This window comes from Dermacentor variabilis, chromosome 9, assembly GCF_050947875.1.
Source record: "Dermacentor variabilis isolate Ectoservices chromosome 9, ASM5094787v1, whole genome shotgun sequence".
In the NCBI taxonomy this organism is placed as follows: Eukaryota; Metazoa; Arthropoda; class Arachnida; order Ixodida; family Ixodidae; genus Dermacentor; species Dermacentor variabilis.
The window spans coordinates 15,305,132-15,332,187 of record NC_134576.1 but is presented as its reverse complement, the minus strand read 5'-3'; the positions used below and the strand labels follow the sequence as shown (position 1 = coordinate 15,332,187).

Here is a 27,056-nt window from a genome sequence, read left to right as displayed (position 1 = left end):
GAAGTGATGTTCACATATGAAGAGAGCTGTCTGTACAAATTCCAAAGAAAGCCAGAGGTGGCTTGGGGTGAAATCCACTTCCAGTTATCTGCTTTGTGTTTCCGCCTATTCCAGAAAACTTTCGAAAAATATTTTTCTTTATTTTCGTTGAGTACGCTTATTCTCGATGTGTTTTGCCCAGTTTGATAGGAAATAAACTTTTCTAGGTATTTATATGGGCCATCATTAAACGGTTTAGGTATCATTTCCCGAATATGGTAAACTACGGAGCATCCGTGTGTATGGCTATAGAATTCATGGTTTGATAGCATCTTTACTGGTTGGGTAGGAAATGTATGCGAAAAGAAAACACTGACCAATACAATGAAGCTAATATAATGTATGGAGCAGATATTCTGCAGGCCGATCCATCTCAAAATTCCGCCAGCAGTTCATCCTCATTGGCTGGTTTCTATCACCTATACAATGCTAACACATCCGAAAATTTGTTTCATAATAATCTCATCCCAGCCAACAGGCGGCCTTTATATTACGATAGCAGCAAAATTCATAGGTTCAATGCACGATGGCCATGAACATGCTTAAGAATTTCAAAAGACGAGGCACCTGTTTCCATAACCTGGAAGCGCAGCTTAGAACGGCCCGGTTAACGAGTGAAATCGTGGCCTCTGCCATATAACGGTCGTGGGTTGGCCCCTGAAAGAATCGAATACCTCACACACAATTCGTTGGTAGCAGTAGGCTTCGAACCAGATATAAGAGCACCGAAAACTATTTTAGGGCCATTCTTTTGCACTACAAGTCCGTTTAAAGTACACTATTCGGCACAGACTCTCGGCAAAATCAACACGAGGATAGAACGTAAAGCACTTCCGAGGCAGATTATACTGCTAACAGTAATAGATTTGTTTCGTGTTAAACTGAAGGCTCGTGGAAAGCTAGTGATGCTAACAACAGAATGATTACGGGTATGTCTTTAATGTAAAGGCACGCATTCTTTTGGCTTACTCTGCCTGCATTAGTTACGTTTAGTCACATTAGTTACGTTTCTTGCATTTTGTTGGACCAGACCATAAAAAATTCTCTCGATGCTTCCATCTCAACTGCCAATCAGGGCGAAACAAGCATGACATGCTCGACCTTTCTTTCAGTAGCTTGATCTTTCAGTTTGATGTCATTATGCTGTCTGAGACGTGGTATGACCAACACTCAGTCGTATGGAAACTGCCTAAATATCAGAGCTTTACTAAAAACAGAGAAACGTCGCGAGACGGTGGTGTCAGTGTGCTTGTACGCGATAACATTGATGCAAAGTGCATCAATGAATTTTGCTGCATTACTGATGACTATGAAGTCCTACCAGTCTTGAGTGCTCTAACAGTCTACTCAGTTTTCTACCGTCCACCAAGCGGTAATTTAGACCATTTCTTCAGTTTCATGAAAAGTTCTTCCTTTACGTGGGTGAATTGCAATTTAATCTCGTGTTGGGTGGTGATTTCAATATCAATATGATGCTCGACAACCCCATGAAGCGAAATTTCGAGGCAGTTATACACGCACATGGTTGTTTCAATGCCATATCATCACCTACCAGAACTACTCATAATGCATCTACGTGTATCGACCTATTCATTACAAACATTGCTTTAAGTAAGATTAACTCGGGGGTGTTTTCCTGTGGCCTTGGTGACCATATGCCCATATTTCTGAGTCTGAATCATGCATGTCAACGATCAACTGCTACTAATACCTTCATACAGGCGATTACGCAGAATGCGTTAGTAAATTTCCGTGCCGAATTAGGAAGCATGGACTGGACGGATGTTTATGCCACGCAAATACCGGATGTCGCATATGAAAGTTTCCTCAGGCTATTTTCCTGATGCTATCACAAATATTTACCCTTTACTATTATGAAAAAAACAACCTTCCAGGATACGCAAGCTGTGGGTCACAAACAATCTTCTCCATCAAATAAAGAAAAAAATAGCCTTTATGATAAGTTTATCAAGTCACGAGATCCAAACGACTGGACCGAGTTTAAACGTTCTCGCGATCATCTCACGAACGAGCTGCGCAACGCGAAAAACCGTTATCATACTGACTTGTTTAACTCTTGTGAATGTGACAGCCAGAGGATATGGAAACAGCTGAACCTTCTGTGCAACCATACACCTATTTGCCAGTCACCTATGCACATTGTCAGTGATAATGTTAAAATAACCGATGAGTCACTACCTGCCGTGGTTGCTCAGTGGCTATGGTGTTAGGCTGCTGAGCACAAGGTCGCGGAATCGAATACCGGCCACGGCGGCCGCATTTCGATGGGGGCGAAATGCGAAAACATCCGTGTACTTAGATTTAGGTGCACGTTAAAGAACCCCAGGTGGTCGAAATTTCCGGAGTCCTCCACTACGGCGTGCCTCATAATCAGAAAGTGGTTTTGGCACGTAAAACCCCATAATTAAAAAAAAACTACCTGATGCATTCAATGATTTTCTAGTCAGTAATAATAATATTCCCGTTTGCATGAGTGCCTGCGATCTATAAAAACAAGTGTTGCAGACACGATCGTCCTGCACCCGACCAATGAATCAGAGTTAATATGCCTTTTTTCTGAGCTGAGCAACAGCCGTAGCCTGGATGTAGATAATCTGCAAATAAAGCCAATTAAGTATGCCCTAGACATTGTTGCCCCATTGCTGGTATACATATACAACTTATGTCTCGATACTAGAGTCTTCCCGCATAAAATGCAAGTCGCTAAATTAATCCCGTTATTCAAGCGTGGTGACAGGACCTTTATGACAAATTGCAGGCCCAGATACATTTTTGCCAGCAGGCCTGGAAAAGGTTATATTTAAACGTCTTTCTACATTTATGGAAAATAAAAACCTCTTAACTGACTGTCAGTACGCCTTCCGTAAAAACCGGTCAACCTAACTTGCCTTATTGGATCAAAAAGAATTTATTCTCAAAAACATCGAAGAGCGCTTGCTCACACTTGCAGTGTAAATAGATTTTGCGAAAGCTTTCGACTGCATTATTCATGAACTTCTACTCGATAAATTGTTTAACTATGGAATTCGCGGTGTCGCCCTTGACTTAATTAGATCATATCTAAACTCCAGAGTTCAGTTTACACACGTAAATAACCTCTCCTCTCAGTTAAGGAACACATGGATAGGAGTGCCGCAAGGGAGCTTACTTGGCCCTGTCCCTTTCAATATCTACGTTAACGATATTGTCAATATTGACAATGACACCAAATACATCATCTATGCTGATGACACCACACTACTGCTTTCGTCTGATCATACCTCAGAATTGTTAAGGACTGCTAACGCAGTACTAGACAAACTACATGTGTGGTCCGTTAAAAATTGTCTCATAATTAACACTAATAAAACTAAGGCAATATTATTCCAAGCCAAGAACAAAAACGCTACGCTGCCGGCTGAAATCACACCTAATTCGGAGAACATTGAACTAGTAAGCTCAGTTAAGAGCCTAGGGATCATTTTCGACCACGATATGTCGTGGAATAGCCACATATCATCACTTGTCACTAAAATTTCACAGATAGTTGGACTGGTTTTCTCCCTTAGGTACCTTCCAAGCCATGTAAAAATGCTTATATATAACTCCCTTTTCATCAGTCATCTGAAATATTGCTGCCTTGTCTGTGGTACCACATGTCACAAATATAGGTAGATTATTCATCATTCAGAAAAAAATTCTGCGTATGATATGTGATGTACCACGAAACTCCCCACGTGAACCTCTTTTCCAAGAACTGAAAATACACAAAGCGCATAATTTATACACTTACAGGTTAGTCCGTGCATACGTTAGGGAGTGTAAATCGAATAATTGTTATATCCGTTCCCTAGCTAACCTTAAACAGAACACACGCCATTATCAAACACGATCTCCAGAATATTGGTACGTAATGCACCCGCGCACTAATTATGGAAAGGAAATGATTGCTTATACGCTGCCTGTCCTGCTTAACACACTGATCGCAGATATCGATGTTTTACAGTCTTCGTTAACTTGTGTGTATAATTATTATTACTGCTAGAGCTGGTACTACGCTTAACACATTGCACTTGTAGATCACAATATTATTTTTGCAACGTCATCTGTTGTTAGTACGCATGACTAATCTGAGTGACTGACCTGAGTGTTTTTCTTCTCTCCATACTGCAGATTTCTTAATATGCAAGCTAAGTAACTTGCTTTGGTTTATCAATTTTTGTGTTTGTTTCTTTGGCGTTATTTTATTCGTCTTATTCTGCTTTATTGTTATCATTCCCACATGCACTGTTGTTCCCCCTGCTGCTGACATAAAATGAGTTTTAGGACTCAGTCAAGCTGCTGACGCAGCTTTTTTCCTCAAGACCTGTCCATATTCAAATGCATGTTGTATATGGGAAAAAATGTTATGTATATGTTACTTACGTGAACATGGCTAGCCAGGAAGTGACAGCCGCCTTCAAAAATTTGTTTGTGCGATTTTGCTAGCATAATAGCAAATATGACCATACTTTTATTCAGTCTTCTTTATTTTTACATGCATATTGTTCTTTTATCAGAAAACGCAAATTTGTACGGAGTCAAAAAGAAGCATGAACTGGTGTCTGCACAAACAACCTCTGTGCATCATCACCAGCAAGACTAAAGGAGCTGGGGTTCTTGGCTATGCATGCCCGCATTCACCCCAAAATATAAAGGCATTAACTTCCTGCAACCTAGAAATCCCTGCTTTTAACATGAATGTCCGCATGTTAAAAATGAAGGCTGCCCGAAATTTGTATTCATGACATTAGTGTTCTCAGACGGGCCCACATTTCATGACGGCGGTCTATGTCTCAACATATGTAACTTTTAAGACGTCCCTAGATTCGCATAACCGACTCAAGTGTCTTCGAAATGGCAGTAACCCGCCGTGGTCGCTCAGTGGCTATGGTGTTGGCCTGATGAGCACCAGGTCGCGGGATCGAATCCCGGCCACGGCGGCCGCATTTCGATGGAGGCGAAATGCGAAAACACTCGTGTACTTAGATTTAGGTGCATGTTATAGAACCTCAGGTGGTCGAAATTTCCGGAGTCCTCCACTATGGTGTGCCTCATAATGAGAAAGTGGTGTTGGCACGTAAAACCCCATAATTTAATTTTAAATGGCAGTAATAAGTTTGAAAAGAAACAATGCATATGGGAAGCGGAAGAAGCCGGTTTGATAAGGCTTCTCTACCGGGGTACTACATAAGAAAGCGCGATCGGCAACACGTATGCATCGTTCACTTGTGATTCACACGTATATCGCAGAAAATAAGCGCCTTCACACCTAGCACCACTGCAACACAAAGCGCCTATATGTAACGGTTCGTATCTTGCTAAAACACTTGGAAACAGCAAGAACACAGCTGGAACGTCGCAGCCACTACGGCGGATCACAGCTGGCAAAACGGCTCACACGCATTTTATGAAGATTGTCAGCAATAGCAAGGCCACAAAATTCATCGCTACTGATGGCACCATCAGCACTCAAAGTTGTAGTGGACTTGCGCTCACCACTTCGCGGCAACGAACCGCACGCACAGAACACAGACAAGTCGCGTACGCTGGGTGCGCCGATTGGACACATTTAATTTTGCCACGCCCAGAACATGTATCATGTTTAGCATGCATGTAATGAACTTCTAGATTGTAATGCACACGCAAAGCAAGGCACAATAAATCGAGAGCTCAACGGCTGCAAATGTTTATTCCGACACTCGCGTAAACGCAACACACTTCTGGTGCTCCGTCTGTCTCTGTCGGCGATCGCCCGCACTGATGAGGACTGGAAGGGTACACTGGATTACTGGCATCGATGGCTATCTGCATGGGTGCTGGATTACTCTAGTGAAAACCACAACAATGAAACAGGAAAGCTCGTTCTGACGCGGCTGTAGCTTAGGCCTCACTTCGCTTAGCTTCGAGCAAGCGCCATGTTTGACGTGAAGACGGCGCGCAACATCCGCTGAGAGACCAGCCAATGAGAGACAAGCAAGCAAACGGATAGAATGGTCGTAAACGCTTGTCAAGATGACCAGAGAGGCATCGGCAAGGCGGAGTGTGGAAGGAAGGGCGGATTAACCGAGTCCCGTTAGCATATACGCAGGCTTTGCCAGCCACTGTTCCTGTTTCGCGGTGACTCCGTGCTCCCGGCGGTTTTAGACGGGGAAGTCCTGCAGTATTCGAGAGCGGCAAAGTGAGAATATCATTCTTTTTCTATGGTGCTCTGCACTTCGTGCAACTTAGGCTTAGGACGTGCTGGCCGCTGCTGCGCAGCTAGTTTCGCCTTGACTGAATCTTACGGGGACAATTTCGTGACGGTCTTTTTTAATGGCCCCCAACAATATATAAGTTCGTTCAGTACCGCAATGATTACTTAACGGTGGGGAAAAACATTGTCAATTTGGCAGTAAGCGGTTCAATATATATAAACGCGACGATCGATGACTAGAATTGACTGTTGCGATCCCCGATATTTAAGAATCAATCGATGAACTAATTGGCCTTACAAAACACCCGGCAAAAAATGTACACTCAGAAGCTCAAAAATCCAGAAACTGAAAACCAGGCTGAAAATACGCTTTGCGAACGTGCAGTACTTTTCAGCGGGCGTAAAAGCACTTGCGAGTGCCTGGCAGGTATGGCCGACGCTCCCCGACGGGCGTGACAAGGGCGCCGGAGCCACGCACTGCGTCCAAGAAAACGCGTCAGTTCTTCGTGCGCTTGTAGAGGGCAGCAGCGGGTATGCTTGGAAACCAATCGACGATATTTAAGAATCAATCGATCAACTAATTGGCCTTACCCGTTCACCACTTTCGCACCACTTTCGCAATGTAAGAGCGCACAAGCCTAGAAAGGAGCATTGCTTCAAGTAAAATAAATATTTCTTCATTTCACAAGATATCTCACGTCTGTTTTCAGCGATTGCATCTAGAAGAAAAAAACCGCGCCATTAAACCGTCATGGCTGCAGCCGTCCGCACCCCTGGCGGTTCGTACCCCTTGCGGTTGCCCGGTATTCCATGTCTAGTGGGATGAAGTCGTAGAATTTTTTGCATTAATTACTATAGAGGGAACTCTGGCGCTTAAATCGTTCAGCCACCATGGGAATGATGGGTAGTACATGGATTAGTGTGATCTTTGTGCTTGTGGATTCAGACGTTTTTGAGGCTTTGTTTGTTAAGCGTTATCTGCCTTCATTGCGCAAAACTTCAGAGAAATGTGTATTTTTCTCAGTGCAGAAGACTGCGAATGATCATAATCGCTGCTAATTGCAGCCCTTCAGCCAGTCAAGGTGGCCAAATCGAAACGCACGAAGCCTCTAAACACGCTGGCTGGCCTTCGAGAAATTGACAGGGACGTTCTATGGCCGTTTGTCTATGCACGCGTCCCTGGCCTAATGGTTCCAATATCGGGCGTTTCCCCTGGACGTTCTGGGTTCGAATCCTCCCGGTAGACAATTGTACTGGTGTCTATTAAAATATTTATAGCACAGTACATTGCTTAAAATGACTAGTTTACAATATCACGAAACCGTTTGAAAGACGAAGGTTAGGCAAATCCATGTACTACACCCATCACTTCCATGGTGACCGAACCGCCCCGCTTGTTCCTCCCGTAGACGCCAGCGCCAGAGTTCCTTCCGCTAAGTGCCTGAAACGGTATGGTATGAAGCAAAGTAGATGTTAGTATTCGGTTCTTTTCGCAGTCACTAGTTTTCAAAAAGGAATAAATTTAGCACACGGGAAAGCGCTTATTTCTGTTTACTCATTTTTGAAACGCTGTTTTCTTCAACATTATATACGGCACTGCGCGGCAAGTGCCTGACTGCGTGCGTCTGTTTGCCTCCGCTCACTTTCTCCCCTTGCTCACCGATAACGCAGGCCGGCACGTGCCCGGTGAGCCGCCTCGGTTATCCGGCAAAGCCTGAACGTTGCGACGGCGAAGGGGCGTCACGCAAACGAGGACGCATAGAGGCAACGCTGTGAAGCATTGGACGAACATGCGCGGCTCTGTAGCCTTGGAACATCAGAATTTCTAGTTGTTCCAAGTTTTTTCATATTAACTAATGACGACAGGTGAGCACGAGTCTTTTACGGATTTTCTCAGCAGGTACTCGCTTTGCGTGATTACATCACCGTTGAAGGGGCACCAATTTACCGCGCATGCCTGCGTGGCATGAAACCAGAATCGCTGGGTTCATTTTTTTATGTCTATGATTACATTCGAAAAAAAGTGCCAGGGTAAACAAGAGTAATTGAACACTTAAGCCTGAGTGCATAAGTATACGCATGATGTGCAAATGTTGGAGCGAAAGTGTTTAGTGCCTGGTAGGAAAGAGACACTATATAAATCCTAATAACCTTTTTTGGTGTTCTATACTTGAGTTCGCTGCTTATAACTGGCCTATTAATGTACCGTGTATGGTTTTGCTGCCTGCCAGGCGCTGCCGCTCAAGCCTTCAAAGGCGTTGGCAGGCCTGTATGAATGTACTGATTTGATTATTGGCAATAAAGGCATTATTATTATTATTATTATCATTATTATTATTATTATTATTATTATTATTATTATTATTATTATTATTATTATTATTATTATTATTATTATTATTATTATTATTATTATTATTATTATTATTATCCGCATAACATGCGCATGTAGGTTGGAGCTCCACGACCTCGCCTCACAGCTCCGCAGCGGCCACACCGTCTAGCTGTCCACCAGGGCTTAACGACAACTCGTCAGCATCTACGTCTGACACTCCAACAATAATGTACGTGACGGGTGCCAAACCCGGCGACCCTGGCATATTCTATGGACAAGAAAGTGTCGACGTTGACGACTCGCTCAGCATGTATGAGCGTGTAAGCCAGAGTAACCACTGGGAGCCTTCAAACAATGGTTGCAAATGTAATACTACACTCGGGGGGCAACACCGCGTGTTTGGTTCCGGACTCGCGAGGACGAGCTGCCACACAGAGGGCGGCGATCGAGCAGAGCGCCCTGTTCGCGCAATGCGCAGCGATGAGCAGAACGCGCGTCGCAAGTGCGCGTCGAATAAATGGCGCGGTGCGCTGTCCTGCGTCGTAGCGACCACTACAAAGTAAAAGAAGCGGGGATGCGATGCCTAAGCTGCAGCCGCGTCATAAACAGTTTACTTGTCTCGTTCGCGTCATCTTTACGTGGGTTACCCAGGACCCCCGGAGATGGACAACGAAGGCAGCAGGCCCTTTCAGACCTCATCAGCGCGTGCGGTCGCCAACAGAAACAAACGGAGCGTAGGCAGTGTTTACGCGAGCACCGGAAGAACCGTTTGGAGCCGTCGACTTCGTGATTTCTTGTGCCGTGCTTCGCGCGTGCATTTCAAATAAGAAGTCCATCACATACACGTACATTCTGAGCATGAAAAATGTTCAGGGCGTGGCGAAATGAAAAATGTCCAATCGACGCACCCAGCGTACGCGACTTGCATGTTCTGTCTACGCGGTTCGTTGCAACGAAGTGGTGAACGCAAGCCCACTGCAACCTTTATAAGTCATGATGTGATCAGTAGCCATAAGTGATGGCCTCGTTATCTCTGTCAATCATCATGTGCTATACTGCGTGTAAGCCGTTTTGCCAGCTGCGATCCGCCGTAGCGGCCGCTACGTTCGAGCTGTGGTCTCGCTGTTACGAAGTGCTTTAACAAGATATAAATCGTGACATATATCTGCGGTGCTTCGCAGTGCTTCTAAGCACAAAGGAAGTAAAGCTGCTTGTTTTCTGCTATGTGCGTGTGCTCAGAAGTTAACCGTGCATAAGTGTTGCCCATCGCGATTTTTCTTGTAGTACCCCGATAGAGAAGCCCCATCACACCGGCTTTCTCTACTTCATACGTGCAATCTTTGTGTCCAAAGTTGTTACTATACTTTTGAAGATACTTCAATCGGTTAGGGGAATCTAGGAATGATCTTAATAGTTACATACGCTTAGACATTAAGCGCTCCCGTGAAATGTGGACACGCCGGAGAGCGCTGTTGTCAAGAATACAAATTTAGGGAAGTCCTTTTTTATCATGTGGACATTTGTGTGAAGGGCAGGAGTTTCCAGATTGCAGGAATGCAAAGGCGCTTGCAAACCCAATAGCCATAACTGCTTAATTTTCGCTGGTGACCAAGCACAGAAGATGTTTGTGATGACACCACTGGCACAGTAGATGTATATATAAGTGGGGAGTGAATGGTTCTTTGTCACTATATACAAATTGTCGTTTTCTGATGAGAAACAATATGCATCTAAAATAAAACTCAGCCGTGTGGCCGGCCGATGAACAATCACACGCGGCATACCAGCCGTAAAGACAAGCGTCGTAAAATTCGCCAGCGCGGGCTGCATACATGCCGAAAAGGCAAGCGTGGCTAAATTCAGCAACGCGGCCGGCCAGTTAACGATCGCGCGCAGCAAACCAAGCGTAATGACAAGCGTGGCAAAACTCAGCAGTGCGCCTTGCCAATTAACCATCACATGCGGCACACCAGCTGTAAAGAGCATTGTAGAAAAGTTCAGCATCCTGGCCGGTCGATTGACCATCGCGTGCAGCATACTAGCCGTAAAGACAAGCGTGGCAAAAGTCAGCAGCGTAGCCCGCCAATCGACCATCACGTGCGGCATACCAGCCGTAAAGACAAGCGTGGTAAAATTCAGCATAGGGACCAGCCATTTAACCATCGCGTGCCGCACACCGGCCGTAATGAAAAGCGTGGTAAAATTGACCATCGCGGCCGGCCAATTACCCATCGCCTGCAGTATATCAGCCGTAAAGACAAGCGTGGCGGAATCCAGCATCGCGGCTAGCCAATTAACCATCACGTGCAGCATACCGGCCGTAAAGAGAAGTGTAGAAAAGTTCAGCATCGCGGCCGGCCAATTAACCATCCTGTGCAGCATACCAGCCAGAACGACAACTGTGGTAAAGTTCAGCAGTGCAGCGCGCCAATTAACTATCACCTGCGCCATACCAGCCATAAAAACGAGCGTGGTAAATTTCAGCATCGCGGCCTGCCAATTATCCATCACGTGGAGCATACTAGCCGTAAGGACAAACGTGGTAAAGTCCAGCAGTGGGGCCAGCAATTATCCATCACGTGCAGCATACCAGCCGTAAAGAGAAGCGTGGTAAAGTAAAGCGGTGTCGCCGGACAATTAACCGTCACGTGCGCAATAGCAGCGGTGAAGACAAGCGTGGTAAAGTTCAGCACCGCGGCCGGCCAATTAACCACCGCCTGCAGCATATCAGCCGTAAAGACAAGCGTGGTGAAGTTCAGCACTGCAGCCGGCCTATTAGCCGTCAGGTGATACATACCAGCCGCAAAGACAATCGTGTTAAATTTCAGCATCGCGGCTTGCCAATTAGCCACGGCACGGCCTGCAACATGCCAGGCGTAAAGACAAGCGCGGCTCAGCGGTGTGGCCGGCCAATTAACCGTCCCGTGCGCCATACCAGCCGTGAAGACAAGCGCAGTAAAAAGTTCAGCGGTGTGACCGGCCAATTAACCATCACGTGCGCCCTACCCACTGCAAAGACATGCGTGGTAATGTTCAGCCGTGCCGCCAGCCAATTAATCATGGCGCGCAGTATACCAGCCGTAAAGACATGCGTGGTAATGTTCAGCGGTTTGCCCGGCCAATCAACCATTACGTGCGCCATACAAGCCGCCAACACAAGCGTGCTAAAGTTCAGCATCGCAGTAAGCATCACGTACAGCATATATACACATATATATATATATATATATATATCTTTTTTTTTTTTTGTCGCGGTATAACGCGGACAGAACACGGGGAGACGAGACGTTCCCTCCCCCCCCCATCACGAACAACAGGACAATCTGTTCAAGAACAAACAGAGCAGAGACACGTCTTCTTCTTCATCATCCAATCTCACTCTGACCCACTAGGCGGAGTCCGTTAAGGCCCAACCACACGCAGCCCGGGATACGCGTCTCGCTACGCGTACACGTAAGCGTACGCGTCTGCGTGCGCGTACGCGGGTGATGAAGGGAAGGGCGTCCAGCCACACGATACGCGCACACGTGCGCGCTTCGCTGCGCGTAGCACAGGGCTGACAGACCAGCTGCCCAGCGATGGCGGAAACGGTCGTCTTTGGCTTTGAGAAAAGTTTATCTTTAATTTCTTTATGGCTAGCCATGTTTATTTAATTTATCAATGTTACAGCTAGTACATTGTTTTTAAGTTGAGAAACGCACGCTGTTCGTATCTATACATCCTTATGGCAAGAAAAGCTACATCAATTATCAACATCACGCGCCATAGCGTCTGCTTGCTCACAACTGCAGCTGACATCTGCGCGCGACCACGCACGACGTTGCTGCCGAGCCCTTGCTTAGCCGCTTGCTTCGCCGGCATCAGAGTTCTCTCCCCGTAATGTACCACATGAGAAAGAAGCTTTTGCTGCTGCTGCTCTTGCAACGGCGGCGGGAGCGCAGAAAGCGTCTGCGGCCTCTGCGGCGGCGACGTTGGTGGGTCCGGCCAGTCTTTCAACTGCGTAAAGAAGAAGGACTTTACGGCTGTGAGTAACTTCTTTCCTTTCGATGATCTACAGTGGTAGAACTAGGAGCCAGTGTTTGGACATGGAGACTTATCTTCGTTAGGACAGCAATTACTTATCAGCGTTTTTAAGTGCGCGCATAAGCGAAAGGGTTAAAGTAGTAATGCGGGGATCGTACTCGCAGAGCGCGAACGCCCAATTCGCAGAACAGCATCGCGTCGTCGGTGCAAGGTTCGTCCAGGTTGACAGCACCGATCGAAACGATAACGTGACGCACGCGAACAGGGGGAACGACAAGAGCAGGGTGTAGTGCGGAAAGCGCGAAAGCATAGGCGAAGATCGGGCTGATTAGCCGCCGGAAGCATACAGATAGTATATTGGATACGTGGTGACAACACCTCACGACGTTTCAACCGCCGTCTGTCTAACCCGTGTATGCCGTACGACATACGGTCATTAACTGTTCAGCGTCAGAGGGGAAGAAGCGCTTGATTCAACAGACAATCTGTAATACTAATTTGGGGCTCCCTTCATTATTAACAGTAGACCATACTGTTTACACAGAGCTTCTGTAGCAGCCTCTTTTCTTGCACAAAATTTGTAAGGATTAAGTTTTGAAATACATTTTCTGCTATTCGATATTTTATTTGATATCCAGATTATTTTTTCTTCATTTGATTCGATTCTAAATCTACTTTTCGGTATTAGCACACCCCTACAAAAAGCTAAGGACTGCTAGTTATATTTGTGCCATTAGTATAGCACATAGATTCAAGAACACCTTTTTACACGTGTTGGTTGTCTTATATGAAGCTTGTGGACGAGATACGATTTCCTATATTTTCTTTCTCTCAGAATTGTGACTGTAGAATATGAAGTGTAATGTAATTAAATTGTGACCTGGGGGGCAGGTTAAAATTCTGTGCGACTAATTTCGGAAGTTTCTTGGCAGTGGCCGCACGATTTTAATATACCGTTGACTGGCTCTCCTGTTTTGCCGAACCACTGTTTGTATTCAAGCACATAAACAAAGCAGGGGGTAAAATTAATGATGGCTAGTGGCTATACGTGTGTGTCTGTGAAAAGTGTACAGCTCCTGATACCTGCGCGTGTATATGGGCAGGGCATGGTCTTGCTGCCAGGCAATAATGCACCATTTTTTACAGATGCAACGGATACGTCAGGATGACCACGGATTTTTCTACAAGTTCTTTCGCAAGGCGCCGCAGCTCTTGGACAAGCTATTGAGCTTTTTAGCAGAGGCCCTCACACAGCAGCACCGCATTCGAGAAACCCCTGGAGCCTGGAGAACGACTTGCTGTAGCATTGAGGTTGGTAAAGGACAGTTGCCCCTAGAGTAATAATGTGCGATTGCAGGAATACAGAACACCGTTTCTTTGTCATTTAATGTATCAATTATTTTATTTTATTTACATATTACTGCCCGCCGCCTTTTGGAAGCCAAATCAGGAAGGAGCCACAAAACATTGAAGCAAAACAAAAGAAAGAAGGAAACGACTGACAATGAGCGTGCATAAAAAATACTAATACATAATAATAATAATAATATATTAATAATCATCTTTATTTCTCTCTTTCCACAGAATACAGAATTATACACAACTAACTATTAACTCATAAACAAATAAAAAAATGGGACACGAAATGCTGATACAAAACGAGAAATAGTAATGATGGTACTGACAATGCGCGTGAAAAGAAATACAAGAAAAAAATGATCGCATGAGCACAGAGACTGAAAGTTTCCACTTACTGCATCACCAGTGTAACAGTTACGGCTAGCTCTAAAAAAAACTGCCATCGACTGGCATCGCACAAAAGCTACCTCAGTGCTTTTGACCTTCCGCAACCTGTAAAACATGCACTGAGGTATGCTTGCACATGTAGTATTAAACAAAGGTGGTAGCTAACCTACACAAATGAATTTTGATCGTATGTCACCTGAAAAGGGCCCCCCACAGCCATGTAGATCATTGTGAAGAAAAATCATGTCATCATAATTAGTATTCAAACAATTAAAACATGCGTACTAATTTTTTTTTCAACTTGCATTCAAGCTACTTGGCATCCCGGTAAGACATAAAAGACGTTGCCTTGACTTACTGTGTGGGGATTGACGCGCCTAGACTCTGCAGTGGTGTGTAAGTCATATAGTGGCGATCGTGCCTGCAAAGTATTAAACAACTGCAGAACAGCACGACAGCCGCAGAAATTTCTTACATTTTTTTCAGCTTAAGAAATTTTTTAAAGCTCACATGCTGTTCACGGCTCCCGTCAGGTAGCCCTGCTTCCTGCCAGTGAAGCAGGGTCATACACATAAATGTCTCATTTACACACTGCCTTCAATGTCACTGATTACGTACAAAGACTTTGGCCAAACATCCAATGCAGAACATGCAAAACCAACTCTGGAACTGAGCCACGGAACACAAAGAAAAAAAATGCAAGGAATGTGGCTTGTGGATGATAGTTGTGGGAGAGGTAGAGGTTGTCTATGTTGGCAGTGAACCTCGCCTCCTGGCTATGTGGTGGCAAGACTTTTGCCTTTCTGCTACCTCTTCTAATAATAATAAAACAATATGAAAAATGCTTGCGCTGCTAGAACGCCCCGACAGGCTTTACAACTTGCAGCATATAACCGAAATTTTCAGTGGGGTCTGGTTGAAGGTTCATTACATTTTTTTATTTACAGGCATGTACAGGCATCTCTACATGCATGCACAAACTCTTCATGCACAGGTGGTGAACTCAAAAAGGTTCATTGCTGCAAGACAGGCTGAATGAGTAAACACAGATGAAAGCGATAAACATCTATCTTGCAACAACAAACCTTTAGTTGCAAGTCAGTGCTTCTTTATCGTAGGTGTGTTGCTAAAACATGTTCACACATCTCTACAGCAGCAATGGCCAGCCAACCAGGCCCACAGATATCAACTTTATGAAATTCTTGAATACCGCACAAAAATATGGATACAACACAATGTAAAATGAACAAAAAAGAAGAGCTGAGGGGCTTTGACATGACAACAACAGACAAGGAAACATATATAAAGCATAAAGGAAAATAACTCATTTTATTTGTAATGTCAACATCACAAGGAGAAGGGAAATGAAAGTGGTCAAAATATAACTTGCCACTGGTGGGAGCTAAAACCAAAACCAATTGAGCTGGAGGCTATTCCACCATCAATTTCATAGAATGTTTATGTGTACTAGATTAGGCTCTTGGAGTGTTCTTGCATGAGTAGTGTTGGCTAACACTACCAGGGTGAGATCCAGTACATGCACATTCAGGCCCAAGAAAGTTTGCAGAGGGATAGCCATTGCTGCAGCTCTACTGGTAAAGCAATGCAAGCATAATTCAAAGTTTGTGGGTTTGTCTCCCATTAGTGGGAAGCCACCTTTTTATATACTTTCATTTTCCTCCTTATTTTTCCATTTCGATATAAAGTAATTAAATTCATCAATGATTTCCTTTTGTTTCATTGTCTCTTGGCTTTATTATACAAAAAGTATACATTCAAAAACATTAATCTTTGAATTACTCTCCTACTTGCATCAATGTAATTTTCATGTCGAAATGCGTATCCTCACTGACCTCTCTAATGTGTTTGAGCAGAGAGACGGCAAAAGTTCGAGGTCGTCCTGTGGTTTGCATCTTTTGATTGCACTTGAAACATTGCCTAATTCCTCCAATATTAACTGACTCTAATCTTTCTTTTTCCTTTTCCTCCCCCTTGACTTTGCTTCAGAAGCAATGCTTCCTAACGTATCCAGCCTACGACTGCCTGCTGAAGCCAGCGATGCTTCTGACTGCGGACTGCTGTGGTGTGCCTCAGAATCCTCAGGAACCAGAACTTCTTGAAACATCGGTGATTCAAGAGATTCTAAAATGCCCTGAGACTCCACAGACTCATGCGACGCCGAAGACAGAGTCGATGCTGGCGCTTGTGACTCTTCACTTGACGGTGATGGCACTTCCAAGTGTTGCCAGATCGGAAAACTGGCACATTTTTTGTTAAGATGTCTGCAGCACTTCCCTCCTCACTCGATGGGGGCACTGGTGGAAGGTTGGCGGACATCCTGCATGTGAGCGTAATAAGGGTTGCACATACTGTCAATGTGTAAATAATGTGCCAGTCTGGATGCAAAAATATATGAAGGCTCAAATCTGTCCACATTTGTTTTAGTGTGTGATTTTATTAGCGTACACTGAAGCTCTGAATCAGTTTTGTAGGGACAAAAGTGGCTTGCCTATACAACCAGAATGAACAGTTTCTGCATGCGCATAAGTGTAGCTTTTGTATCTTTTTCTGTTTTTGCTTGTGATGCATTTAAGCAGTTCTTACGAGATCTGCACGCCTAAAGCCTAGTGATTACTTCTACTCAAAACAGTGCATGATATTTGGAATGTTTCAGTTTTTAAATAATTAGCAGGAAGCATTTCACTACATTTACTCAGTAAAACCACTTAATAAATTTCATGTTGAAAGACCTATGCTTGCACTCTCTAAACATAGAGTAGTAGTACTGTTAGGTCTTGCTTTAGTATAAGGCTCTCTCCTGTTCTAGTTTTTCTACTGGAAACGTTCTTGGCTTGTAACTTTGTTTTCCTTTCACTTGTTTGTAAACTTCATCTCATTCTAAGCTGTTTTTCTTAACTGAATGTACGTCTAAACACAGTGTGAAGCTGTGTACGTAGTAATCAGGGCATTTGTTGTTTGTATTTAGGAAGTTACATCTAATAATGTTTGCCTTCTTGCCATCTGCCTTGTAAAGGGTGTTTTGGCCCAGCAAAGCTGACCTTAGCGAGCAAACCCTTCCAGAAGGTTTCTTACAGCCAAGCTTTTTTTGCCTCTTCTCTGGACTTTCCTAGCGCCACTCCTACTGTCTTGCCAAATAGCTCGCCTCATATTGATATTAATGTAGTCGTTGAACCATTGTCATCCCAGGTGACTACTGGCTACTGTGTTGCACGAGTGACAAGTACTGGACGTAATGCAAATACCAATTAAAATAATGCAACTAGATCGTGGTTTTAGCATGTAAAATTTCAATAATCATTTTTTGCACACTGCGAATGTGTTAAACTGGATCGTCTAGTCCTTCCTTGAAAATTTTGCTAGGCAGGAACAGTGTTCTCCACAAACATCGTGAAAGCTTCGCTTAAACGAGTAACCACACCACCTGGGATCTGCAGAATAACCGCAGGCTGATCATTAGGTAAGGACATTGCTGAGCAGACACAAAAAGAATTATCAATTACACAGCTGACAATGTCGTCAGTACTATGGCGCATTTATTCCTACAGCATGATGACACTGAATGAATCCCTAAGCAAGCTAGGTAATATTTGAGGGTCTGTGATGAAGCACCGATTTGCACACTGCTGGCAAGCAACAAAATGCAAAATTAAAACTGTGCATTGAAGTGCCCAAGGTACACATGAATATTGCAACATTCAATACTCAGTTAAATACTGGCCATTGACTTGCACGCTGCCTTCTAGGATCAGTGCACAGAATAAAAAAAAACTACTTGCATGTTTTGTGTTTTGTTTTTGTGTGTGCATCATGCAAGCCCTTTTCTTTTTATTCATCCTGCTCATTTGTATGTGATATTCTCTGTACTTCTGTCTTATGCTTTACTGTTAGGTTTTTAAGTGCTATTTTACTTGTTATTTTGTACCTGTATTTCTGCTTTCTCTGCTCCCCACTGCAAAGCCAAACTGGCTTTGTGGGTACCTAAATAAATATACAAAGCTATTCTTGTACTGCTTGTATGTCCCCTCACCGGATCACATTTAACGAAATATGCGATAATCGGAGCGGCGATGCAGCACAAATATTTTATCGCCAATTAGACAAAGCTGAATATAATGCATACTGTGCGCCGACTTGCTTGTGTAAGCACAGTATTGAGTCGATTCCCATAAGTGCGGTGCATTGCCAGCTATAACACAAACTTACGGCATCGCCGGTTAACGTGGTAAAGGGAAAGCACTAAAATCCCGTGTTTCATTTTTAACACGCCGGCTAAGGTGGAAACTTCAAGATCACTTACGGTCTACTCTCCATTGTGTGGCGCAGAAACATCATCTGGTCGAAAAACAGCCAGATGACGTCGTCCTGAACGTCGTCTGGCACGGCGCGGCTCTTTTCTTTCTGAAACGTATTCCCAGGCGCCGAAATTTATTCCCCGCGGACTTCCATCACTTCTGCAGCGCTGGGATAACGTCATCTGCACAGATGAAACGCGTTTTAGACATCTGCGAGTCGGCTGATGAGAGAGTCAGCTTATACCAGTGCCACACAGCTAGGCTTTCGATGGCGATCGAGCGCGATCAAATTTCTCGATCACGATCGGTTCTACGCACATTGCGCGGTACAGGCAATCGTGATCACAAAATCCGACCCCGATCGGGCTCGATCGCGGTTGAAACTGCTCCGCTGTGACGCCCGTATAAAATTCCGAGCACTCGCCTGTTCGGCAGCGTTGGGAATGACGATCCACGACCACCTCGTCAAGTGCTTGTTCTAGTGGCGCTTGTGTTTCGCCTGCTACCAAAGCGCAGGTCGAGCCTCAGCGCAGGCGATCAGCGCTTCGTTGTTGATCGCCTCCATAGCCTCTGTGCTCCATCGACACGAAACCAGCAGCGACTCCCGGCGTCTCCGCACGATTCTGAAACTTCAACCACAGAACACCTATACAAACTTAGAGAAGGGAAACTGTACCTTCCACAGTGCTACGAAAATAAGCGTAGCGGTGGCGTCGTGAACTAAAGTATGTGACCACGGGTGGCGCTGTACAACAGGAAACGGAAACGGGGTTTTGCACAGTATGGTCGCTTTACCTACTGGGTTCTGGCTGATGCGCATCGATCGTGCTCCCGCCAGTTAGGTTGCTGTGTGGCAAACGTAGCACCTACATATGTATGTAGGCGCTACGTTTGCCACACAGCAACCAAACTGGCGGGAGCACGATCAAGGCGCAGCAGAATATATGTAGCGCTGAGTTATATCGAGTTAAGGCACACTCTGAACTGACTTTTAAGGGCATCCCGAGCGGTTTTTCGTTTATTACGCCGCCGTTACCCCGAGTTGTGCCGCCGCGCTCCAGCTGTTGCATTTCGTGTAGGGCTACTGACAGAGTGCGGTTTCCAGGTGGCACGATGCCTCGACTGGAATAAACGCACACACCAAAGATTGAGTAAGCTTGAAAATATTTTATTTGCATTTTACAAGTACAACAAAAAGCACACGTCTACGGATCCACACAAACGCGGTTACATAGTCAAGAACATAGTCAAGAAATGGCTCATTAATAAGGGTAGCACAGACGCACGAGAAAGAAGACCTAAGCTACAAAACGTAAAGTCGGCTGCTAAACATAACTTCCCTGCCACCGCGTGTCACTTTTATACAGCATCTTTAGAGCACTACCAGGCCGGGTAATTTGGCGAAAAGAACGCAACAACTTACGGCCGTCAGCTGCCTCTTCCTTACGGGTGTCATAATTATCCTAATCTCCGCATCAACGTCGTGCAAGTCCGCATACAGGTATCTGTATCTGAACCACATGTGCCAGCTTAATACATGTGTAGTGAAATTATGATAACCACTGCGTCTTATCAAACGTATTGGTTTTGCAAATGCGCATTACAGCTGACGGAACGACATACTGTAAGTGAAGCACAAGAGAACAAGGACAAAAGGAGGATGCAACACTTGAAGAAGAAGTGAAGAATTAGTAGGCATACAGCAAACAAGCGATGACGGAGAACACACAATGATGCATCGGGTGTTCTGTGACATCGGTTTGCGTACTTACGGTGTTATGGAGATCAACGGCATAAAAACGTACCTTCAAGCGTATTCCGTCAACCTCCGCCGCATTCATTATGATAATCAACGCCTAAACAAAATGAGGCACTATTTTTTGCCAAGAGTAGACCTCTTTACAGCAAGTCTGTGTAATGACTCGCAGACGAAACCAGATGCTGTCGAAAATGTTTTACCGCCGTAGTATTCGAACGCCAACGGCCAGGAAACACATCGATACCAATAGGCTGTCGGCTGTCGGTGGTTAATCAAGTACAAAAACCTTGACGCTATGACTAAAAAGCAGCTTCAACAATCAAATTTTAAAAAAAATCAACTGCCTATTTGCCTGAGGTAAAAAAACATCCTTAGACACCTCGATTGTTCATGTCAATGGTTTGTGTAAATTTAAAAAATCAGCATGTTCAGCGCCCCTAGCAGAGAAAGCACCAATTAAAGTATTCGACCAAATTACAGCAGCTCCACTTGCGCGCTTACGCTGAAACGCGCCTCGATTGATTTTTCGCCCTCTGTGGCCATTTGTTGAACTTGAGAGTGTGCGGGGCCTGCTTCAACAACCTTTCCGAACCGCCGGAAGTGTACATGCGGCCCACGTGACGTCGGTGCACAAGCTGCCACTTCCGTCGCGTACGCTCAAACAGACGCCCAAGATCAAGACCTCCTTGACGCGCGCGTTTCCTGCGCGTCTGCCCTCTCTAGACGCGTAGGACAGGCGCGTACGGCCTCGCAGACGCGTGACGCGCAGCCAGGCGCGCACGATTCACCGCGTGTGGTTGGGCCTTTAGTGCTCCCATCGTCGTCGTCGTCGTCGTCTGCATAGAATAGACGCGTCATTTGTCCCTCCCTACGACAGCATCGTCCTGATGCTAGACAAGAAACGTCAGTTGCGGAAGTAAAGGCCGCTAGCCTAGTTATTCGTTCACATACGGCTTCATGCGGACAACGTGCACAAGTTCAGGACGGTGTGGCGGCGCCGCGTACAGTTGGAATTATTGGGAACGACCTCATAGGTGACATCACTGAGTCGCCGCAGTACCCGATATGGTCCAAAATATCGCCTTAACAGTTTCTCGGAGAGGCCTCATTTCCGTATGGGTGTCCAAACCCATACTCTGTGGCCGACTTCATATGTAACTATTCTACGGTGAGGATCGTAGCGGCATGCGTCGTAGTGTTGCTGCTGGCAGATCCGCAAGCGCGCGAGCTGCCGAGCTTCTTTTGGGCGTTGCGTAAGCACATCGGCGTCCGTATCAGTGTCGCCAAAGTCGTGTGGAAGCATCGCATCCAGCATCGTTCGTACATCCCGTCCGTGAACAAGGGTGAACGGAGTCATGCGCGTCGTCTCTTGTTTCGCCGTGTTATATGCAAAGGTCATATACGGTAGGATGTCGTCCCAATTTTTATGTTCGACATCCACGTACATTGATAGCATGTCTTCAATGGTTTTGTTTAGGCGCTCTGTTAACCCATTGGTTTGTGAATGGTAGGCGGTTGACTTTCGATGGGCCGTTCCACTTGGTAGCGAGACGTGATCTAAAAGTTCAGCCGCAAATGCGGTTCCTCGGTCTGTTATTACGACAGTTGGCGCGCCGTGTCGCAACACCACATGCTCAATGAAAAAGCGCGCTACCTCGGCTGCTGTGCTGCTTTGGATTGCCTTTGTTTCGGCGTAATGTGTGAGACAGTCGGTTGGGACGATAACAAAGCGATTGCCTGCAGTAGAAGTAGGAAGTGGGCCCAAAATATCCATTCCGATTTGATCAAATGGTCTTCGAGGGACCTGGACGGGTTGTAGGAGGTAGGCTGGTTTCGTCAGAGGCGACTTGCGCCTCTGGCAGTCGAGACAAGTGCGAACGTGATGTTTCACGGCGGTGGTAAGTCTCGGCCAGTAGTACATTTGCTGCACTCTGGCCAATGTTCGCGTGTAGCCTAAGTGACCAGAAGTCACCTCGTTGTGGCACGCTTGAAGTACTTCCGTGCGAAGAGCTGCAGGAATGACAAGCAGATAGGGGGACCCGGTCGGAGAAAAGTTTTTTTTTGTAAAGGACCTTGGCCCGTAAACAAAACGACGACAGTCCTCTTGCGAAAACTCTAGATGGTTTCGCAGATCTTCCCTCCATGTAATTGATTAGTTCAAGCAACTCAGGGTCGTTCCGTTGTTGTTGCGCGATGGTGGATGTGTCCATAACACAAAGAGATGCTGAGTCTTCTTCTTCGGGCGGAGCAGGTGACTCTATCGGCGATCGAGACAAGCAGTCAGCATCCGTATGTCGTTTCCCCGACTTGTACGTGACAGTCATGTCAAACTCTTGCAGCCTTAGGCTCCAACGCGCCAGTCGTCCAGAAGGATCATTAAGGCTTATCAACTAATATAGCGAATGGTGGTCGCTGATAATCGTGAAGTGGCGGCCATACAAATATGGGCGAAATTTCATAACCGCTCATACCACGGCGAGGCATTCTTTCTCAGTTGGGGAGTAATTAGCCTCTGTACGTGAGAGTGTTCTACTTGCATAGGCAAGCACTCTTTTTGTGTCGCCTTGCCGCTGCACAAGAACAGCTCGCAAGCCGACATTGCTGGCATCAGTGTGGAGCAATGTAGGAGCGGTCTCATCAAAGTGAGCAAGCACTGGAGGTGTCTGGAGACGTTGCCGCAAGTCGTTGAATGCAACTTGTTCTTCGTCGCCCCATACAAAAGCAACGGCGTCTCACGTCAGGCTAGTTAACGGCGACGCAATGCGCGCACAGTCTGCAATAAACCGCCGGTAATAGGCACAGAGGCCGAGGAAACGCCTGACAGCCTCTTTATCGGATGGTACGGAATACTGTGCGGCGGCTGCAATTTTTTCAGGATCCGGCCGGACACCTGCGTGGCTGACGACGTGAGCGAGAAACTGCAGTTCCGCGAAGCCAAAGTGGCATTTCTGCGGCTTCAAGGTGAGGCTGGTATGGACTGCAGAACCGCGTCAAGCCGTTCGAGGTGTTCATCAAACGTTGCGGAGAACACGATGACGTCGTCGAGATACACTAAGCAGGTTTTCCACTTCAGACCCGAAAATACAGTATCTATGGGGCGTTGGAACATAGCAGGGGCAGAACACAAGCCGAAAGGCAAGACTTTAAATTCGTACACCCCGTCTGGCGTCACGAAAGCAGTTTTTTCACGATCTCTCGGGTCTTGCATGGGTGCGTGGCGCGAATAATGTCGAACTTTGTGAAAGGCACGCGGGTCCCAGCGATTACTCTGGAACACTTGACGACTGATGTATAAAAGCAAACGCGCTTGACCCGCTGATCAGATTTTCGACCATCGCCGACTGTGTTTGCCGCTGTCACCGTTCTTTGACTGTAGCCTGTTTTTAAGGGCACAAGTTAACCCAATAAAACGCTAGTTTCGCCTTTCCCAGTTTGACTGATTTTTTCACCGTCACTACCACGTGACAATATATCCGATATCTGTGTAGCCTGCCTCAGAAAACTATGGTTGCTCAAAAGAAAACACAAAAATGCACCAATTAGTAAAATCCTCTAGCTTACAATGCTTCCATAAGATCAAAACGGCCCCACAGGCGCGTCTGCGTCAGCAGGCGTTTGGTGCTTTGCGACACCACGTACCCGAGCACACCAACGTTGGACCCTCCAGCGTGTAGCCATGCGCGGCTTAGCCGTGTCCGGGGAAAGGAGATCCTGGGTGTTGAGCCGATGCCGGGTGTTCGGACCTTTAAGGTCCCCCGTCCTTAGTTGCCTTTTCCTGTCTCTCTCTCCTTGCAGTCTTCGTCTTTCTCTCACTTTTCATCTTTCCTGTCTTCTCCTAGCTTCCGCTTACTTACAATTTTTCCAGCCAGCAAGGGTTAACCTTGTGTGAATAGCCAACCTAGGTTATCTCATATTTGGTTATAATGATAACGTACAGCTCGCATTTGCAGGACCAGTTTTTAGTCTCTGTAGCGTCCCCTTGTAGGGCTCCATGGTGCGTAGCTGGGGTTCTTACAGAAAACTGCAATTCTTCTATGGATAGCTCCTTTCCTCCACTACCTGATCACCCTCAAAAAAAGGCGCACCCATGAAGTCTTCCCGTTTTTCGGACGCCAAGTCCAAAATTTCCCACATTTCCATGTAGTTAATTCGGAAAAACCCGACAAAGCAGTGCGCACCATTTCACCGTTCCTTGTATCAAAGATTTTGACTGATGTTTTTGGCCCCGGTTATATGGCTACTGACCACGGCGGCGGTCAGATCTGTAACGCTGCAGAGGGTGCTAAGAATACCTGGCTCCGGACAGGCCGCCATTGGAATCTGAACCTGGCAACGTTTAACGTTAGAACGCTATCTAGTGAGGCGCGTCTAGCAGTGTTATTGGAGGAATTAGAGGGTAGTAAATGGGATATAATAGGACTCAGTGAGGTTAGGAGGACAAAAGAAGCATATACAGTGCTAAAAAGCGGGCATGTACTGTGTTACAGGGGCTTAGCGGAGAGACGAGAACTAGAAGTCGGATTCCTGATTAATAAGGAAATAGCTGGTAACATACAGGAATTCTATAGCATTAACGAGAGGGTGGCAGGTCTTGTTGTGAAACTTAATAAGAGGTACAAATTGAAGGTGGTACAAGTCTATGCCCCTACATGTAGTCATGATGACCAGGAAGTCGAAAGCTTTTATGAAGACGTGGAATCGGCGATGGGTAAAGTCAAAACAAAATACACTATACTGATGGGCGACTTCAATGCCAGGGTAGGCAAGAAGCAGGCTGGAGACAAGTCAGTGGGGGAATATGGCATAGGCTCTAGGAATAGCAGAGGAGAATTATTAGTAGAGTTTGCAGAACAGAGTAATATGCGGATAATGAACACCTTTTTCCGCAAGCGGGTTAGTCGAAAGTGGACGTGGAGGAGCCCGAATGGTGAGACTAGAAATGAAATCGACTTCATACTCTGCGCGAACCCTGGCATCATACAAGATGTAGACGTACTCGGCAAGGTACGCTGCAGTGACCATAGGATGGTAAGAACTCGAATTAGCCTAGACTTGAGGAGGGAACGGAAGAAACTGGTACACAAGAAGCCAATCAATGAGTTAGCGGTAAGAGGGAAACTAGAGGAATTCCGGATCAAGCTACAGAACAGGTATTCGGCTTTAACTCAGGAAGAGGACCTTAGTGTTGAAGCAATGAACGACTATCTCATGGGAACCATTAAGGAGTGCGCAATAGAAGTCGGTGGTAACTCCGTTAGACAGGAAACCAGTAAGCTATCGCAGGAGACGAAAGATCTGATCAAGAAACGCCAATGTATGAAAGCCTCTAACCCTACAGCTAGAATAGAACTGGCAGAACTTTCTAAGTTAATCAACAAGCGTAAGACAGCGGACATCAGGAACTATAATATGGATAGAATTGAACAGGCTCTCAGGAACGGAGGAAGCCTAAAAACAGTGAAGAAGAAACTAGGAATAGGCAAGAATCAGATGTGTGCGTTAAGAGACAAAGCCGGCAATATCGTTACTAATATGGATGAGATAGTTCAAGTGGCTGAGGAGTTCTATAGAGATTTATACAGTACCAGTGGCACCCACGACGATAGTGGAAGAGAGAATAGCCTAGAGGAATTCGAAATCCCACAGGTAACGCCAGAAGAAGTAAAGAAAGCCTTAGGAGCTATGCAAAGGGGGAAGGCAGCTGGGGAGGATCAGGTAACAACAGATTTGTTGAAGGATGGTGGTCAGATTGTTCTAGAGAAACTGGCCACCCTGTATACGCAATGCCTCATAACCTCCAGCGTACCGGAATCTTGGAAGAACGCTAACATAATCCTAATCCATAAGAAAGGGGACGCCAAAGACTTGAAAAATTATACACCGATCAGCTTACTGTCCGTTGCCTACAAAGTATTTACTAAGGTAATCGCAAATAGAATCAGGAACACCTTAGACTTCTGTCAACCAAAGGACCAGGCAGGATTCCGTAAAGGCTACTCAACAATAGACCATATTCACACTATCAATCAAGTGATAGAGAAATGTGCAGAATATAACCAACCGTTATATATAGCTTTCATTGATTACGAGAAAGCGTTTGATTCAGTCGAAACCTCAGCAGTCATGGAGGCATTACGGAATCAGGGTGTAGATGAGCCATATGTAAAGATACTGGAAGATATCTATAGCGGCTCCACAGCCACCGTAGTCCTCCACAAAGAAAGCAACAAAATCCCTATAAAGAAAGGCGTCAGACAGGGAGATACGATATGTCCAATGCTATTCACAGCATGTTTACAGGAGGTATTCAGAGGCCTGGAGTGGGAAGAATTGGGGATAAAAGTTGATGGAGAATACCTTAGCAACTTGCGATTCGCTGATGATATTGCCTTGCTTAGTAACTCAGGAGACCAATTGCAATGCATGCTCACTGACCTGGAGAGGCAAAGCAGAAGGGCGGGTCTGAAAATTAATCTGCAGAAAACTAAAGTAATGTTTAACAGGCTCGGAAGAGAACAGCAGTTTACGATAGGTAGCGAAGCACTGGAAGGGGTAAGGGACTACATCTACTTAGGGCAGTGTTTGAATCCCTCCGATGGCATCGGT

At 45.6% G+C, this 27,056-nt stretch overlaps 2 long non-coding RNA genes across 2 annotated transcripts; one reads left to right on the top strand and one right to left on the bottom strand.

Moving 5' to 3' along the window:
- The first annotated feature begins 12,420 nt into the window (after positions 1 to 12,420).
- Positions 12,421 to 14,319, top strand: LOC142558624 (uncharacterized). The gene is made up of 2 exons (XR_012823057.1): positions 12,421 to 12,633; positions 13,779 to 14,319. It is a non-coding gene; the product is annotated as an uncharacterized LOC142558624 (long non-coding RNA).
- A 1,362-nt stretch (positions 14,320 to 15,681) lies between these two features.
- Positions 15,682 to 19,327, bottom strand: LOC142558623 (uncharacterized). The gene is made up of 3 exons (XR_012823056.1): positions 19,116 to 19,327; positions 18,697 to 18,873; positions 15,682 to 16,716 (listed from the first exon to the last, which is right to left on the bottom strand). It is a non-coding gene; the product is annotated as an uncharacterized LOC142558623 (long non-coding RNA).
- Between the last annotated feature and the right edge of the window lie 7,729 nt (positions 19,328 to 27,056).